The sequence below is a fragment of the Pempheris klunzingeri genome, chromosome 17 (genome assembly GCF_042242105.1).
Source record: "Pempheris klunzingeri isolate RE-2024b chromosome 17, fPemKlu1.hap1, whole genome shotgun sequence".
Classification (NCBI taxonomy): Eukaryota; Metazoa; Chordata; class Actinopteri; order Acropomatiformes; family Pempheridae; genus Pempheris; species Pempheris klunzingeri.
The window spans coordinates 17,707,756-17,726,444 of NC_092028.1; the positions used below are offsets into that span (position 1 = coordinate 17,707,756).

The window sequence follows — 18,689 nt, forward strand, 5'->3', positions numbered from 1 at the left end:
GGCTCTTGAGCAGCAGCTGCAGCGGTGTCATGTTCAAATTTCTCCTCACAGCATTTGTGTGGCTTCACTATCCTTTCCTCAGTGGAAGATTAACCTTGAAAATAAGCAGATACACTTGATGTGACTCCCTGTCGAGAAGAAAACAGTGTGTCTACATAAAGTTACTGTCCATACGTCTCAGAGGTGGCCATAGTCTACAGTAGAAACTTTATCTTCTTCTTCTTAACTTCTCAAACTGTGTTACGAACAAGCACTGATAAGTAAGGTATTTAGGGCATTTGACTACCTTGTCATGTGCAATCAGAGGTGATATAGTGTGGCAGGCCAGACAGCTGACATATGCTAAGTGGGGGAAAACCCACGGGTTTCAAGCCCGTTTGAGTCACTGAACATTTGCAACTGACTCTCTGTTAGCTCACCTGGTGCGTACAAATACTTATTTCTAATGTGTCGGTAAACTGGTAAACTGGTAAACTGGTAAACTTGGCTTTCTGGTAATGTCTTCCTTGTATCTGACTGTATATTTATTAACAGATGATTGCTGCTTTCAGTTCACATCGTTTGGAATGAGGAAAACTTTGCACAGATAAAACACGAAGTAAAGTGGGGAAATGTGGTCTTGTCCGTCTGTCACAGAGCAGCAGCAACAACAAAAGAAATTTATAACGTTATAAAAATAGATGAGTGCATTGTCCAAAGAATTCAAACACTAAAAATGCCGTCTGAGAGTAAGCGTGGGTGGCTGCCGAAAATAGCACATCATTTATGAAAGAACAGCAAACAAGAAATGTTCTTCCTGATAGCTGAGAAGTGAAGGAGGCAAAATGTCGCTGGAAATGAAGGCTGAGTGGAGTGGAACCGGACCTAGCCTGTTCAGGAGCCCTCTTACTCACAGCAAGTGGTTTTGTTTGGCACTGTCCCTTTGTTGATACTGCGCGGTTCTCATGCCTATTAGGTTGCTGTTGACAAACGGGCACGGTGATGACATCTCCTGCACAATGCCATTGGCTGGCACAGTGTCATTGTCAAATTATCACCTGCTTTCTCGACTGGAATGGTTCTAGACCACTCAAGGAGAAAGGAGTGTTTTAGTATGGGTGGATGACATACCTGTACTGTATTGTATAACTGTGACATCACTGACATACCTGACACATATTCTCTGTGATTCATGTGAAAAACCTTTATTTCCATTGAGAATATTTCTCATTCTCATTTTTTGCCCTGGGTGTGCGCTCATTGTGTCAGCTTTGTCATGCTGATGCAGAGGTCCTGTATTTTTTTTTCTGATTGCTCATCCCTGTAAGGGCACTTGGGCGCTGGCCCTTGTGAAAACAAAATAATGAAGAGTGTTACAGGCTTTAACTGTGAGGCAGCGTGGGAAGTTTGGTGAACTTCCTGACCCCACGCACCACTACAGCACATTGACCCTCATCACGTGACAAAGGAATGTTCCGCATCTTTTGTTTTAACATCCACGGCACTCACAGAGTTGAGAGCAATTTTGCATACTATAGAATGATCACTAGCTTGGCATTTTACCTCCCCATTCTCCTCCAGTGCTATTCCCAAACAGGATTTGCAGGCAGCTCTCTCCTGCATCTTTTAAATCACTTCAAACGCTACTGAAGCCTTTTTCACCCAAAGCGGGCACCCAGTCTAATGGCATCATTTGGGCCTGCACACATCGAGAGAATCAACCCCTTTTTTCTATGCTTAAAGTTTTGTGAACAGGGGAAAACAAAAGGCCGGCCCAGTGAAGCGCATCTCTGCTGGCGGGCTGAATAGAGGGGCCCCTTTCATGGCTGTTTATGAGCACCCCTCTTCAAAAACACACATACAAATCACATCCAGTTCTCCCAATGGCTCCTCTGATACGAGGATGATGGCAGTGAGGGGAGTGGACGGGAGTGAAGGGGGCTGGAAACTTGCGGTGCCTCTCTCCCTTTTCATATGTTCCAGTTGATGGATTTCCACCCAGTGTCACCCTAGCTTTACTATCAGATTCATCAGTTTGTTTTCATGAGCTGAATCACACATTACGTAAGTGCAGGTTGGGCATCTCTGCTGAAAACATCATTAAAGTGTTTGCTAGAACAGATGCTGCACAGAAGGCAGAAAAAAGGCACCGTGATTTAACTACTCTGTTGCCTGTCTGACATCGTCTGTTGGTATCTCAAAACATATGATGCAATGTTACTTGATGATCAAGTAATATGCATTTTTAACAATCAATTTATAATTCAATTCAGTTTTCAAGCAACAATATATTTATATATATTTTATGACTCCAACTTCGTTGCTTTTTTTATCTTACATATTGTAAATTAAACCTGTACAGGTTTAGGAGTGTTGGCCGGACAAAGCAAGACTTTTAAAGGGGAAATTGCAACGTCATTGTTTTCTCAAATATTTCAGAATGATTAATAAAAATCAGCAGATTAAACAATAATAAAAAATAATTAGTTGCTGCTATAATCTATTGATTTTTCTATTATTTAATTAACCATTTAGTGTAAAAAATGCCAGAACATAGTGAAAAACACAATTTCTCTGAGCTCAAGGTGATGGATTCACAGTCCAAATTCCCCACCCAAAAAAAGTTAAAAAACAAAAATAGAATGAATTTCCAAGCAATGGTTGCAGCTCAATAGATGTCACTGCTGATCCTTCCACACAGACACATCGACCTCAGACTCAGCCGCAGGAAGGAGAGTTGTGTGAGGGTGCACCAGCACCCACTCACCCTCATGTGGGTGATGTGATGTGTGTGATGTTACACCCCACCTCTCCCAGGCCCCGTCACCTGCAGTATCTTTTGTTTTAATTATCTAGAGCTGGCTGAACCTTCCTTTAATATTTGTCTTGTCTGTGGGCCCATTGATCTGTTGTGGCAGGAAGGTTTGGACTGGATTTAGACCGCGTCTCTGAATGTTCAAAACATAGTTCAGATGCAGCTTTCAGCCAACAGCAGCACTTAAGAAATGTCTTTTTGTCATGATTGCTGTCTCTGTGCTGTCAGTGTAGTCATACTGATGAAAATAGTCACTTCTGTTTTCAAACTGTCATGTCGTTTCGCTGAAAAGTCGTCAAATAGAGCTGTCAAGATGTCATTTACAGTGTTGTTAGGGCATTACGTAAAAGTCTTTTGTAATACTGTGGTTGTATTGGCTGCATAAAAATAATATTGTGAATCTTGCCTAAGAAGCACAATGCAACAGCCACGACATCTCCCCGAATTCTGTTCAATAATATTGTAAAAATAATGATAATAATTTTACAATATTCACACTGTTTCCCATTATTGTTTTTAATGATTAATGAGTGCTTAAGCAAACAAAAAAGTCCAGGCAAACCAGTGCAGTCTAAGACGTTTCCTCTGGCTACAGGACTGAGGATGTATCTTTGTATTAGTTTGCACATGTTCACACTAACAGAAGGAGAAAAGGAGTTTATGCTCATGCAAACTTGTAGATGCATGCCTCTTTCCTTGGGTCCGATATGAAGGTCACAGAGCTGGCAACCTTTGAACAAATTGCAAGTCACCCCACCATGAAGTAGATCTTCTAGTAACTACCTTTTCCGTTCTGTATCTTGTTCAACAGGTAAGGTTTGATGGACAGGAGGAATGCTGGCTGAGGGATTTGTTTTGTAATGGCAGTCCATTCTTTGGGTGTTCTTAAACAAACAGAGCGGCGCTATGTCCTGTTTTTACGGGTTTCACACGTCACTGTTCAAACTCTCAAACAGGCTGGTCCCCAAGTGTACATGGAAGAGAACAAACAGTGCTGTAATACTTCACCACTCTGACCTTCTGCTAACTTGATACACACATAGACAAACACACACACCTTTTGCTAATGCAGTCAAACCATGCTGTGCAAAAGGATGTGTGAAAAATTCATTTTAATCTCAGATTTTCGGGGTTTATTCGTCGTGCAAGACAAAGCATGGATAATGCAGATGCAAACCAAATATAAGTTTTTGTTGCCTGTCAAAGTGCTTTAACTGTGGAGGGTAAATATTACAACAGTGTGGATCCACCTGATGTTACAGACAAGGTGCAGCTCAGTTTTGGCCTCAGTTTACTAGTAAATAGTTTTTTTTTTAAATATTAAAAAATACAAATCTCCTGTAATTATACTTAATGAATGACTTTCCATCGTGTACATGTCAGGAAATAGCATTGTTATTTAATGCAACACGGGTCTCATAAACATGGGTGGGAACTGTATGTCATGTTTAAGTAGCATTTGAGTGCCCGGTTTCAGGCTTTGTGTGCATTCCTAATTGAGTGCTACTTTAATGCTTGTGGGTGAAATGCACGGAAAAATGGTGGGAATTCTGTGGGAAAGTTTCAAAAGCTCATAAAAAGATGGATTTTCAAGTGCTCCCCAAATTCCAACAAAATGTATTGAAACCCTACAATGTCTATTTTTATTAATGGCATGGAAAAATATAGGGGAAGTGTGTAGTGCTCCCTGGTTGGTGCACACAACCGTGCGTCTTGGGCTGATTTAGTTTATGTAAGCATGTGTGCAGTAGTTTGGTGTGTATGTGTCTGGACTTGTGTGTCACTGCAGTGGGCCTTTACAGTACTGCCAAGCTCTCTGCCATGGTGTCCTTTTATACAAACATAAAGGAGCCAAACAACACCTACTGCTTCTATAGATCCCTCTGCGATCCTCTTTTTACTGTTCCTTTCTTTTCCGCTTGTTTTAAATCTGTCTCCGATATACGAGGCATTCCTTTGTGGTTGTGTAACATGATTTGAGGCGAGCAGAGAGAGGGCGAATGAGACAGAGGGAGAGAGCGAAAGGTTTGTCCTGCTAGGTTTCATGTCCTACTGTGCGCTCATATTTCTCAGCCCGCTTCACAGTTGTGGGTAGTTGTCTTATCGTTGGCCTCCTCAGCCCTTTCCGTCATGCGTGGCCTACCTTAATCTCTCTTGTGCACTGTAAACCGCCCCTAATAACCCTGAACACGATTAAAGCAAACATCTTAATAACGGCCTGCCTCATTATCAGCTCACACTGGGAAAATGAGTGGTTGAGCCTCATCTCTGTAATCACACATATGTAGCTCAGAAACAAAAACAGGACAACCTACTTATTTAGTATCTGCAACACAACAAGCCTGTGAGCGTGTCTGACTTTCTCATTTTAAATCTTAAATTCACAGGAGTTTTCAGTTTTAAAGTAATTCTTACCAGTGAATCTGCCGTATGAGTCTCGTTTTCTGCTGTTTATGGGGAGAAGCAGCAACAGAAAGAGGAAGGTGCAGGGTTGAATGCAGGGTGTTGCTCTAGAGGGTGCTGTTTACTGAGGAAATGTGCTTATCTTCCCCGTCACTCTTCCCTGCTCTCACTAAATCTTTTAATTTTTGCTTACTAGAAAACATCATATGATCTGATCAGATTCAACTCCCGAGGGAAAGTGAGACAAATAATATAAAATCTAATGGATAAAAAAGCAATTTTTTCGAAGGAAAGATTTTACAGTCTCTCGAAAGAATGTGTGGTATTGTGCTGCAAGGCTTCTTTGACATGACATTAGGCCATTGTAATCCTTCTGTGTGTGTGTGTGTGTGTGTGTGTGTGTGTGTGTGTGTGTCCTCCTCACCTGTGGCTCCCGCTCCACAGACGCACAAATGCCCGCAGATGTTTACACAAGTTTCACACAGCCAACAAGGGTGGATGATGAGCTGTCAGTCAGACCTCCACTGGCAGAATACAGATGGGGAAGAATGTGTCCGTGGCGATGCTTCCACCTGTGCTGTCTGTGGTTTCCTGCGGCGGTATTGCAGGGTGTAATCCCTAACACCGCCCGTGTTTATGCTTGTGTTTTAGTTACAGGCCTGACACTCGCATGCTTTAGAGCTTAGATGGGACTTCTGCTTCACTTACTCCCCATCCTGGCTCAAGGGCATCTTCCCCCGGCCTGCCACACACACACAGGCTCATCCCCAGTATGTATGGATACAGGGAACAAACACTTCTACGTGTGTCATACATCCTTCTATTTTTCCTTATGGACACACAGTCAAGGTTACATTCATAGAAACTAAGTAGAAGGCTTTAGTTCTCAGTGTTGTAATATCAGCCGAGGGACTGTTGTTATGTACAAGGTAATTCAAACTCAAACTCTGTTCTAAATTTAAAACCTGCAAAGCCATATTTTTCTGTTGCTTTGGACTTGGATTGCCATAATAGGATCATTTACAGGGAACATTAAATTGTGGTTGTTTCCTTATGTACTCAGAGTATTTGAGGAGGTCTTTTTTTGTTGTTTTATATGGTTTGTATTTCGTCATGAGTGACGCCGGCTCCACCACTGAGGTCATGAATGGGGAGGAGAAAGTTCCAGCGCCAGTGGTTGAACTCACTTTTTATTTTAGCAAATGTGCTAAATTTAGAGCTCAGCCGCGGCCAAAAATTTGGCCCAAACTCCCCGAATGACACACCTTTCGAGAAGTGACTCTCAACATCTGCTATTTTTATCATCATCTTACTTTTTTTTCCCCTTGTTTTTGTTCCTTTCCTCTCTTTTCTCTGACGGACACACTATGAATGATGCAGTCCTGTTTTTCATTTATAAGATTTGTTGGGTGGATTATTATAGAGAGGATCCTAATGCTCACTAAGGGAAGGACATGCTTCAGCAGTGTTTATGAAAACACTGTGCTCTGACGTGAGTAGCCGTGGAGAACCAGTAACAGGTCCTCTCTGCTAACACACCCTCCTTATACCGCTGCCCAGTGAAATGTCTGTTGTAAAGGTGGCATTTCAGCCCTTCAAAGTAAGATGGCCAATTGGCTAATGGGATTTGGTTTGTCATTCTGGGGAGCAAACCAAGCCGTGACAGTGCATAAAGTTACATATGACAGCTTGTGCTGACTGAGAGAAAAGCTCACACTACACAAAGTCCAGCCAGATATAAGTACAGTACTGAAGGCTTGCGGTTCTTCTACTGTATGATGTGACATTGATGAGATCCACTCATCGCTTGTCTGTTATTTCTGTCTCTGACCCGTCATTGTCAAGTGGCGCTCTGCTCCACTGTAAAGTGGTCAGTGTTTTGGAACCTGGTCCTGTGGGTTGAGGCTTTGAACCATTTTCCATTCGTACCTCATATTACATGCTCTAACACTGTTTTACCTAAATGAACCCAGCTGAACAAATGCGAGTGAAGAGTTAAGCAGATACAGCATATGGAATACTGTGTGAAGTGACGTCTGTCCTCTTTTGATTTTTTTTTTCACAGCAAAGGAATCCGAACTCTTGGAATGAGATGTCAACCTTTAATTGCTTCCCAGGGATCTTCTGGTGAGTTTATATGTTTCTAAAGACACTGCAAAGAGTGCATGCGGTACTTCAGTGTTTAAGTTCTCCCCCGTAAACCTCAGCTCTGTCCATGTGCTTAAGCATGTGTCCCTATTGGGCAAGCTTAATAGTCATAAGGTGATGTTATATCCTCCTTTTTTTTTTTGTCCACTGGTGTTTTGCTTTGCAGCTCCTGTGGCTCACCCAGATGTGCAAAATGTGTTCACTATCTGTAACAAAGCAGATGTATGCCAGAGACTTATAGTGCTACTTTGGTTTAAGCTTATAAAACTAATGCAACTCTTATTTTGGCTGATTGCACAACTGGTAGCAAAACAAAAGAGGAATTTATGCAGAATTCACTGGATGATATTTGTTGTGGTTTAAAGCATTGTTCTCATCCACAAAATGGCATTTTAACACAAATCATTTAATTACACTGCTTTTCAAAGCCAAAGCCATCAATACTGTTTTGTGACTGTGCTGTAGCCTGTTGTACTCAGTGTACTTATCCCCTCTCCCACATCTCATCAGCCCCGCTCCCTCCCCACTGGTGCCCCCTATCCCTTACTCCCTCTTTCAGCCGGTCCACCCTCTACCAACCAGTGTGTGCCTGTCAGCGTGTCACCCCAGGGTGATGCCCCTCTCTCAGCCCCTTGGGGCCCTTTTGACTCCGCAGTGCTCCGTGTTTGCCCAATCATTTGGGAGCCGGATATGGGGATGAATTGTTAACTACAGCAGGTCAGCCTGTGCCCCACAACCCCCGGCCTTCTCTGCCCCCCCACCCCCGACCTGCTGTTGACTCATCTCCATGGCAATGGGGCAGGAATTTGTTTTCTCTCATGTGTCCGCTGCCAGCCGGCTCCCCGCCACCACTGCCCCCTCTTCTCCTCATCCTCTTCGCCTGTGAGCGTCCAATCAAAAGGCAGCTGGAGGGGGTCACATGGTCAGGAAGTGTTGAGGGTGCATCCTACTGAGTGAATCAGTGCTGTCACTGGAGGTTTTCTTTGCTCTGCTCTGCTGGGAAACAAGGCCTTAGGGGAAAGTGAGTGTATTTATTTTTTTTTGGTAGGAAAGCGAGCACAATCATCAATGATTACCTGACACACAAGAATGCAGACATTTTTAAACATTCTCACATACAATCAGAAATACACATGCACACACATACACACATGTTTTGAGCATCCTACATACAAACATGTGGTTTATAATGTGCAACTTATTACAAAATACATTCTGTGTAAGCTGCCTAAATCCTCCTCCTGCAGCCATTGTGATGGCTTTGGTTAAAATAATTAAATTTTTGTTTATTTTTGCAGTGCTATGATTAAGAGAAACCCTAAACAGAGCAGACCTATCATATACATTATAGTTGTGGACTAGTCTATTTCCATGCTTCACATAGCACAGTAATACAGCACAAAGACACACAGATCTGTTGAATTCCTCTTTGGTGTGGTGATTTTGTTATGAAAAATGCTACATGTGGCTCTCTCTGAGATGCATTTCTTTGTCCTTAGGTTTTCCTGAGCAAATCTGGTGCAATCCTTATGCTAACACAATTTTGCACATGTCCCGTTCCCATCATTGTCTCAAAATATCGACAAGCTGAAGTGTGTACATGTGCGAGTGTGTGTGTTTGCCTTCACACACGTTATTAGCTTAGGGCAGGTGAGTGTTTGCCTACCTGTCTCCCTTTATGAGGTGAGTGTTTGCCCAAGGAATGCGCCACGTCCGATTTGTCATTGACTCTTATTGTTCAGCTCATCCAACTGGTGCCTTGAGGTTGAGCTGTGCTGTGTCCTGGCAAGTGAGAAATATGTGCCTTTCTTCCTTTTTTCCTCTTTTGCTCAGTGCGTTTGCACGTTCTTGGATGAAAATGTTACTTGATGGAAAAGTATTAAGGATGGTAACTGCATCGGAATGGAAATGAGAGGAGTCCAGACCTGCATCATGAAAAGTGGAAAGTCAATTATTAAACATCGTGATGAAGTTGAATGTCACCGATTTCAGAGAATTTACATAAATCTGTGATGAAAACCAGAGTTGGAGCCTGGCTTTTGCTCTCCATCTGTAACCAGGCTCTTGTTTTGGACTTGTGACCGCTGAGATAGAAAATTACACAAGACTCTTCAATTGTGCATTAGGCAAACTGAAATGAGGAAAAAAAAAAAGAAATAGTATGACTTGATTGAGTGGAATTAATCCTAACCAGGCGCATCCTGTAGATACACATGAGCCCTGATGAGCAAAGCTGGCTCTCTTGCTTTGTGGTAATGAGGAAGCCTCAGCAAACTAATCCCTCCCATTGCACTTGAGTGGTTAACAGAGCCATTACCAATGGCATGTGCAGTTTTTCATGTTTGGATATTTCCAGAATGTTTTCATCTTTAATATTTAACATCTTAAATAGCAAGATTTTGCTTGTGATGAATTTGTTAAAGTATATGGATACCTGTGTTAAAAAGGTACATATAAGCGCTTGTCTGAATGTATATTTGAATTTGCGTGCATGTGTGCCTGTGTGTGCTTGTGCGGCTGTCGTCCTGTGCCACCATCTGGGTGGTCCTCACGGCTGGTTTGATGGTAATCCCTCTGGCCCATAAATCAGTGTCCGGGCTCGGGCCGGGAGCTGATGCTGTGTGACCACTGGAGCGAGGGGCTTGAGGCACTAAGCCGAGACCCCAGCCGCTGCCCTGCCCTGGCCTGGCCACACGTCAGCTCTCCACACTACCTTTAAAATAACTCGTCATGCATGGCTGACTTCGGGGAAACAGCCTCAGCTCCAAGTACATAGGAGCCACCAATAATATAAGCCACAGCAGAAATAAAGGGCACACTCATAAACTGTAGCACGACAAGATAAAGTTTCATGACTTTAAGGCTGGACAGTTTGTGACTCCAAAACCTTCAGTTTCTAGGTTTTCAAAACTTTTTCATTATGATCAATTTATTTTTGCAATTTTCAAATATTATAGAAATGTATTGACTAATGTTACAATTTGTTTGTTCTGACTAGTGTCTAACAACCTGAAGTGACCTCTGATGGCCTTCTAGAGAGCAGCTCTCAGTTCAAATGTTTCTGTCTGACTGACTGAAAGTGCTAAGATTAAAGCCATATCTTGGTCTTTGTAGGGCCTATACCTCTCTCTGAGAATGAGGAGGGAGGATGAAGGCCTGTCCGAGCTGTCTGGCTTGCATACAGCTCTCCGCTGAGCTTTTATCTAGGGAGATTGGTTGCAGCTCTTTCCAGACCCGGCTCCCAGGGAGTGCACAGTCCTAAGACCTGTGGCATTAATAAAGATAATGCTGTTTGGAATAATAACAGTCAATTCTGCCCAATAGAGGGGAGATACAGCAGACGCAAGTGTAGCAGAATACAAAAGAAGCCAAGATGAAAGGCTCAAAGGTAGGCCTGTGCACCTCTGTGGCTCTCCTCTGGGAACTGATGGAACCTATATCAACATGCTTGCACACAAACAGCACTGAGAGGGACCCTATGCCGATTTTGACCCTCGGGTGCCATGATGCAGAAATGTAATTTGTTCTTTTGTCTGCCAAGATCACAGAGGGAGAGCAGTGACTTGTCTTTCTTTTTATTCTTTTTTTTTTCCTCTTGCTCCCTTCCTTTTCATTCTCTCTATTCCCCATTGCCTTCAGTGAGTGCAATTTAGTTTGATGAGCAGGTGGTCTTTTTTTTGAGTCTCACAGTGCTTTTGGCTCCCACCTCTGGCGTGTGGTGCTTTCAGTTGGAGTCAGTCATGTAGGCCAGGATTAGAAGGGTGGAGGAGAAGGAGGAGGAGGTCCAGTAAGAGTTTTTGGTATTGGCGACCTCAACGCCCTGCAGTCAGAACCATGCAGAGTGCAGATTGAAAGAGTTATTTTGTTGCTAAAGCTCTCAGCCGCACCCCAGATGGCTTTTGTGCAGGCCAGGGACATGCTTGGGGACAGGGTTAAAGTAACAGAGGCCTTCAGGCTTGGTGAGTCTTTGGGCCCAGCAGGTAAAACACTGTGGGCTAGACAGACTGAGAAGGCAAAACATTGCAGTCTCTGCACTTTTCCACCTTGAATCTGAACAGCAGACCAAAACAAAATAGATGGATTAGAGCAAAGCGAAGACTTAGCTTCTCAGCACACCCACAAATACCAAATATACACACCTATATACAGAGTGAGATTAAGGCCTCCGAACACCCTCCCAAGTTAAGACTTAGTGAAGCGTCTCAGCTGATGTCACATAAGACAAAAGAGCTGAGAGGAAACATACTGTATCTGCATTTTCAGTGGAAGTCCTTTCTCTTCTCGAGCACCGTCCTCTGGTTGCACAAAAGTTTCATTGACGAAAACCTGCTTTCACTGCTTTACCTTTGATCTGTTTCACCACACGCTGCTAATTAATCAACCCTGTTACAACTTTAGAGAATTTATGGCTCATTACTTTATCTTTCCCCTGCAATAATCTCCATGGCGACCCCTGGACAAGCAATCGATACTTTGTCAACAATGATAAACAGGTGTACTTCTCTGCTGTATTTCCCATATTGACGTCTTGTGTCATAAAATTCCTTCGGCACTTCAGCATTTGGACTTTGTGGCATGGTCTCAGGCCCCTGAATTGCCACTAACATTCAAACTTTATCGAGTGATAAAGAAAACACAATAGTCTGGTGAAATGCCTTTTCCCTGTAAAATAAGTTTGTGAAATTAGCACATTTTGTCAAATTGTAACATGTTAGTTTAGGTCATCTATCTAGGGCTACAGCTTTGATTAGATTATTAACCTATCAGTTATTTTTACAAGGAATTGTTAAGTCTATAAAGTGCCAGAATATGGTGACACATGTCTATTAAAAAAAACAAATCTTCGAAATTATCTGTTTTGTCCTTGACCTAGATATAATTGATTGAAATTATATAAAACAGAGAAAAGCAACAGATGCTCATATCTAAGAAGTGGAGTTAAGTGAAGAATGTTGTCAACTAATTCTCTGCCAATAAACCAAAAATGTATTCAAGTGACTAATTTACCAGTTTCAGAACTGGTTGAATCACTGTTCTAACTCATTGCTTGTGGTACATTAAACTACATGTAATCTTATGAAAAATGCAAAGTAAACATTTACTACTTTTATACTCTTAAAGATTGAGGTGCCCTCTGAGATATGTTTTCCTAAATCAAGACAACTTATTGTGTTTTATCTCCCTTGTGTAAACAAAATGTGTAATGCTTAATATCTTTAAACCTGCATAACTTGTACTAACTGTACGCTGGCTAACTCAGTCTCAGCGTCGACTAAAAATTACGTAAAAGTAGCTGCGTATGTGTCAGTCACTGGAGGTTGGTTAGGGCAAAATCCAAATGTCACCCCTCAGAATATGGCTAACAAGAAGGCACTGTCAGAGTGAGTAATGTAGTGGTAATAAAAAGGCCATTTCAGTCTGAATATCAAGCTACGGCCTCTGAGGTCTGAGCTGTAAATCAAAATGGGAGGAGCAGTTGGTGGGACTCCTCTATTCCCCAGTCCGTGTTTGTCCCCTGAGCGTTTGTCACGGAGGTTTCACCAGTGGCCGATTGTGCTCACACTGATAAACAGCAGGGATTGGATCCAGACCCTGCTGGGTTCTAGCTGAAGCCCTGGAGTTTGAAACCACACAGACTGGGAATGTTAGTCATTTGTTTATTATTGGTGATATTTGCCTACTCCTAATCCTCGGCTGGATAAACCTTGATGTGTTCCTCATCCCACCTTTTTCCACCGTTGTAGTCCCGGACATTTACGCCAGCAGTTTTGTGTGTTTGGTCAATGCGTGCGTGGACAGTGTACACACACACACATGTGCATGCAATGGCGTGCTTCTAGGCTTGTGCGTCGATGCATGAATGTGGATTTAAGTGTGTGTGCCGTGTCACATGTGTTGCTGAAGGATGTTTGTAATCAAGGGAGTTTGACAGATATCCCCTCTAACTCCATCCCATGTAACGCTGTGATCAGTGTCAATAGGAAAACTCTGTTACTGTGGCTGATATTTTATCCCATGCCAGGGTATCTTGCTCTGTGGTTGTGCTTGCAGCTGCAGGCGTGTTTAGATCTCACAATTCAGGGCTCCAGAAAGTGTTTTTTGTCTCCTATTTATTTTCTTAAAACGGAAACACTCCAGGAGCCTTATAGGAACCAATTAATCAAAGATGCTGAATGTCAGTGCAGCGTCATTGGAATCGGAAATTACTGATGTCATGAAGGAAGAGAGAGTGGTGCTTACGTGTGTTGTGAAACTACTGGCCGAGAGTCACCTGGATCAGAGAGGTTTACTGAGCTAACTTGTTCAGTGTGACCTTTAAAGAGCTGATCCCGAACACTACATAAATCTGTTTCCAGTTTCAAAACACAACCACGCACATGCTTATTAACATGCCGTACTCTTTCACCCATCATGTTTTTGTGGGTGAGAAAGTCCTGCAAATCTGCACAACCACTTAGGCCCTGCACAGAATCCTTGGGTCCCAACTGCTCCCACAAACATGTACGGAAGCAGATACTTCAGTTTTGCAACACTGACAGACGTACACATGACGTAGCCATGCAATTATCTATGTTTATGGCTTTGAGGCCGAAAGGTTGAGAATGACGCCTTTTTTGTAAAACTTGACTCAAACTCGTCTGGGTGAGAACTCTGTCTCACTAAATGGAGTAAAGTGTGCTGGACAGGATTTGGGCCAAAGCCAACCCAAGTTTAAAGTCAAGACATAAGTCTCCATCGAGGTGCAGATAAATGGCAGTGCATTTGCAGTGCGTGTGTATGCATGTCTTACAAAACACTATGTATTTCTTTATTGTATGATTTTTCAGGCCAAAAGTTGAGATTGTAATGTTTGAGCTCACAAGTGTCAAGGCATTCACATTTTAGAGCAGTCAAGTCTCAGTCAGGTCTCCAGTCATAACTTTTCTAACTTTATGACTGGTTTGTGAAAATCAGCTTGATTCAAGCTCAGTGAACCCTCAAAAAGTATTTGACCCTCCCTCTACATCCTTTCTTCGCTGCACAGTGGCGCAGGGTAAAAAAGCAAGTGTTTTTATTCACTGCACATGGAAGCTGTCCCGCTGAAGTGGTCGCAGCTGAGCTTCATGGGGTGTTGGTTAATTGGCAGTTTTTGGTAAGTGCAGATATGCTCCACTATGCATATCTTCTTCAATGTCCCTTGCACTATTTGCCTTTTTAAAGTGTCCTTTAATTGGCTGCACAGTCACAGTCTCCTGCTTTAACTGTCCCCTGTGGTACCTGAATGTGGCCTATTTGACCCTGAGGCCCAGGGGTGAAAACATCACATTTGGCAGCCAAAATGACCATTAAGTTAATTTTTTTCTGCTTTTTTTTTTTTTGTCTAACTCTGCCTTAGCCTCTATTTTTTCTCTACCTTTGTTCCTACCTTTAATATGAGTTGTGAAGGTGATCTGGTTTTTTTCATAGGGACGGTATTGGGCCTCTGAAAAGCAAAATCCTTTTGGTTTCAACACCTTTTCATAATCCTTGCCTAGCCTGTGTTTGTGTGAGTGTCTGCCAGCCTGAGTCAGGCAGCTCTGTCAACATGGTAACATGCCTGCCTCCCCAGCCCCAAGAAAGGCCTCAAATTTGGGCTCCAGAGGACCCTGACTAGTCCATCTGATAGATCTGGCCATAGCTTCTCCCTACACACCAACTACTTCCAACTGGGCTGCATCAGCAGTACTGAAAGACCTGGGAAGACTGTGATCCCACCATGGGGTGGATGGCTATGGCTGTGGCTCCGGCTGCATTGCACTTTAATCCCCTTCCCTTTTAACCACAATGGGAAACATGTGCTTACTCTGTGTAGGGTACAGGCCCACCATGGGAGAGGCTGTTTACCTTGACTCTAAAACTAACATTTCACAGCTCCTGTAACCACTCCTGGTCACTACCTCTACTGGTTTAAAAAGGTGATAGAGGATCATTCGGTGACATTTTTATTTCAGACAAGACAATTCATCATTGCTGTTACTGCCGTATAAGATCTGTCTCCTCACCTCCACCTCCACTTCTCACCTTGTAAAATTTGACACCCGAAATTAGTTTTTTTCCAAAGTATTTTCACCAAGGCAGGAGGGTTGAGCTGTCTAATTTGTAGTATTAAAGAGCTGCTTGATGTAACTTTATTATCCTCTTAAATTTCCATTCCAGATTGAGTTTCGGGTTAGTGTGTGTGACCCTGATGATTGCACCTCTTTGCTTCTTGGTGAGAGAATTAAGCAAAACTGGAAACTGTGCTTGTCAAAACTATATCCTAAACCAACATAATCCACCATGCAGGATTTTTCCAGATGTTGGGAGTACATTTCAATGCTTTAGCTTTTCAACACATAGAAAAGAAGTCAAAGGTCATGGTCTCTGTCCCTAAAGTTGTGTCTTGTTTCCAGTGGTAAGACAGTTGTTTATGTGCAGGCAGGGGACTTCGACAGAGAGATGCAGCAGTGTATGTCAGGAACTAGCGGCCATATGCCAGCCCTGACGACAGGAAATGCACTCCAGATGAAGATACTACATTGTGGTTTATTTAATGGTGTGTGTGTGTGTGTGTGTGTGTGTGTGTGTGTGTGTGTGTGTGTGTGTGTGTGTGTGTGTTGTCAGGATTGACCATATGTCTCTTGAGATACATCACAGCATTTCCGTGTCTGGTTACTTACTAGGCCAGCAAACTTTTGAATTCATATCAATGAATTGATTAATTGTTTAGCTTCTCTAAATGTCATATATCATAAGTATGTTTCAGGTCTCTCTGCAAGTTGTGTGTCTATATTGAAATGAATGGAAAACCAATGGCTAAAAACCTGTTACATTTTTGAAAATTGTTGCTAGTATACTTAAAAAATGTAAAATCACTATTACAGTAATTTATTGTACATAGTTGATGTAAAAGTTACCCTACATTTGTTTATGTTGAGACCAATCTGAGGCTATGGTGACCATTCCTAACTCCTGGCTGATGGCACTGCGTGACTGAATCAGTTCCTGGCCTCCACATCTGTGGCAGGTGATCTGAGGGATGAGTGAGCTCTTCCTGGGGTAACAGTAGCCTGAGCCAGCTTCCCCTGTTGCCCTGCCCCATCTGCCCTTTCCTGTCGCCTTATCTGAGCATCCAGTGCAATCTAACCCAGGGCGCGGTCCCCCTGCTCCTCCATTCCCCTCGCTGCCGGTCTCCATCGCTGGTCTTCTCAGGTGTCACTGTGAAGAGAGAATGACCCGTTTGAGTTGAACTTGAGTTGGGCTGACTGATAAGTCCTGACACCCCATTGTAGGCACAACGGTCTCAGCTTCCTGCCACCCACAAATTCCCACCCACTGACCTCCATGGCACCAAGGGCAAAGGGAGCACAGACAATGAGCTACACAGCCAATCTATTTAGGATTTTATGTATTATAATGAACGCTCAGATGGCAGTGATTGATTCTCCAGACTCAAAGTAATTCAAGTTTCCTTAAAAGTTGTAAAGATTTCATTGTTGGTTGGGCCAAAGGGACATGCTGATGTAGTTGAAGGTTACTTTCTGATTAGCACAGTGGAGACTTAATGTAGATCCTTTAGGGACAGAGACTTGTACTTCCTCCAACTGTCTGGCTTTAATTAGGCCGACCAGTCCTCCAGCAGCCATCTAACCACCTTCTTTTACATTGTGACTTAGAATGAAAGACTTGGAGCAAAATACTTGAATAGTTTTTGCTAAAGTGTGCAGAGATGTCAAGTGTTCATTGCCACAGAGGCAAACAGCATGAACCTATTTGCATACTCACCGTGTTTTATCACTATTATGTTCATATTCAGCCATGCGTGTACTAACTCAGTCACTCGAGATAAATTAGCTTGTTAAAAATAAAAGAAAAAAACACATTGACCAAGTTGAATTGGACACCAATTTAATCAGTGTGATTTTCCTGCTTTAACACATCAGTATTCAGTAACCTGAATAGGACTCGAATCATTTGCTCTATCATTTGCAATCCTGCCAAACACACTATAAACATGTTTCCACATGTGCTCATTCCATAGCAGCGCTGCCAAACAGCAGTTGAGCGCTGCTGAAAGGAGGCTTATCACAGCCCTCTATGATTTTCCTTGACATAGAAATTGTTTTGTTTTGTTCTTATTCAGGGGGATCTGTGGCCTTAGTTACACTCATTTTAGTGTACAGTATACAGGCCGTACATGCTGTATATTTACTGTATGCTCTAAGTTTGTATGTACATTTTGAGTCAGTATTTTCGGGCCTCACTGATACTAGCAGTTTGTGTACATTCACAAAGACAAGAAGGTTTGTGGGGCAAAATCTGATTAAGTTGTGTGTGTGTTTGTGTGTGTGTTCATGTGTGTGTGTGTGTTGCGTGGACCTGGGCCCCCGAGCTTTAAATGTGTGTGTGGACTTGCAGACCTCAGCTTGGAGATGTAATCTGATTTGCAGAAAGAAACGGGTCGGTTCACATGACTGGTTTAAAGGACCACTGGCGCAAGGTTGTGCCAGTGTCCCTGACTGGTTTGTGTGTGTGTGTGTGTGTGTGTGTGTTGATGCATGTGTGCTTGCATGCGTGTGTATATACACCCAGTATTTATTTGTTTTCACAAAGTGTACTGCAGAAATATAAGTGTTTGTTACAGTAGGCTCCTGAACAGTAGAAATAGAAAGGTGTTGAAGTTTGCTGTGCGGTTGAACGAACCAAAATGCTGCATTTACTCTGTTGTTCTTGGTTATAAATTAGATTTATTTAGGAAAGGTTACATGAAAGTAAGGCCACTGCTAATTAACAGTCGATTACACATCTGGAAAAAAGTACAGCAGTGCTTAAGACTCTGATGCGGGTTTTGTTTGCAACTTTGTGTTTACACATCTCTTATAATCAGAGCTTTATTTTGAACTAATGGACCATCAGAAATTATATCAAATAATTGAAATCATCCTATAGCCTCAGCTCTCTTTAGAGGACTGCTGGGATCAAATCCCCGAAAGCTTTGCCTCTGATTCCTCTCTGTTTTTTAACATTGTTTGTTGATGTTTTTTTGGGTTGGAGATTCTCGGTTGTTTTTTCAGAGCTGGATGTGGTCCATCATGTGATTTTCATTGGAGAGTGGCCGGAGGTGACGACCACAGTAAAAGCAAGAGTGCATGCACGAGGCTGTGTTTGTGTGTCATCTGGCCTTACTAATAAATGTAGGTTGTTTTCCATTTGGGGTCATCAGTTGTGGTCATCAAATACACAAGTGGAAGAGAAGGGGCCCTAGGAGGTGACGTTTGCAGCCATGCATGTGTTTGTTAGGGTGTCTGTGTACACGCTTGCTTGCGTGTAAGCACGCACAGAACTT

General features: G+C 42.7%; 1 long non-coding RNA gene across 1 annotated transcript in view; it reads left to right on the forward strand.

The window, feature by feature from the left end:
* Nucleotides 1–18,689, forward strand: part of LOC139217030 (uncharacterized) — a 49,532-nt gene that overhangs the window by 26,586 nt on the left and 4,257 nt on the right. Inside the window, exon 2 of the long non-coding RNA XR_011585593.1 lies at nucleotides 7,263–7,324. This is a non-coding gene — a long non-coding RNA (uncharacterized lncRNA). The remainder of the gene's footprint in view (nucleotides 1–7,262; nucleotides 7,325–18,689) is intronic.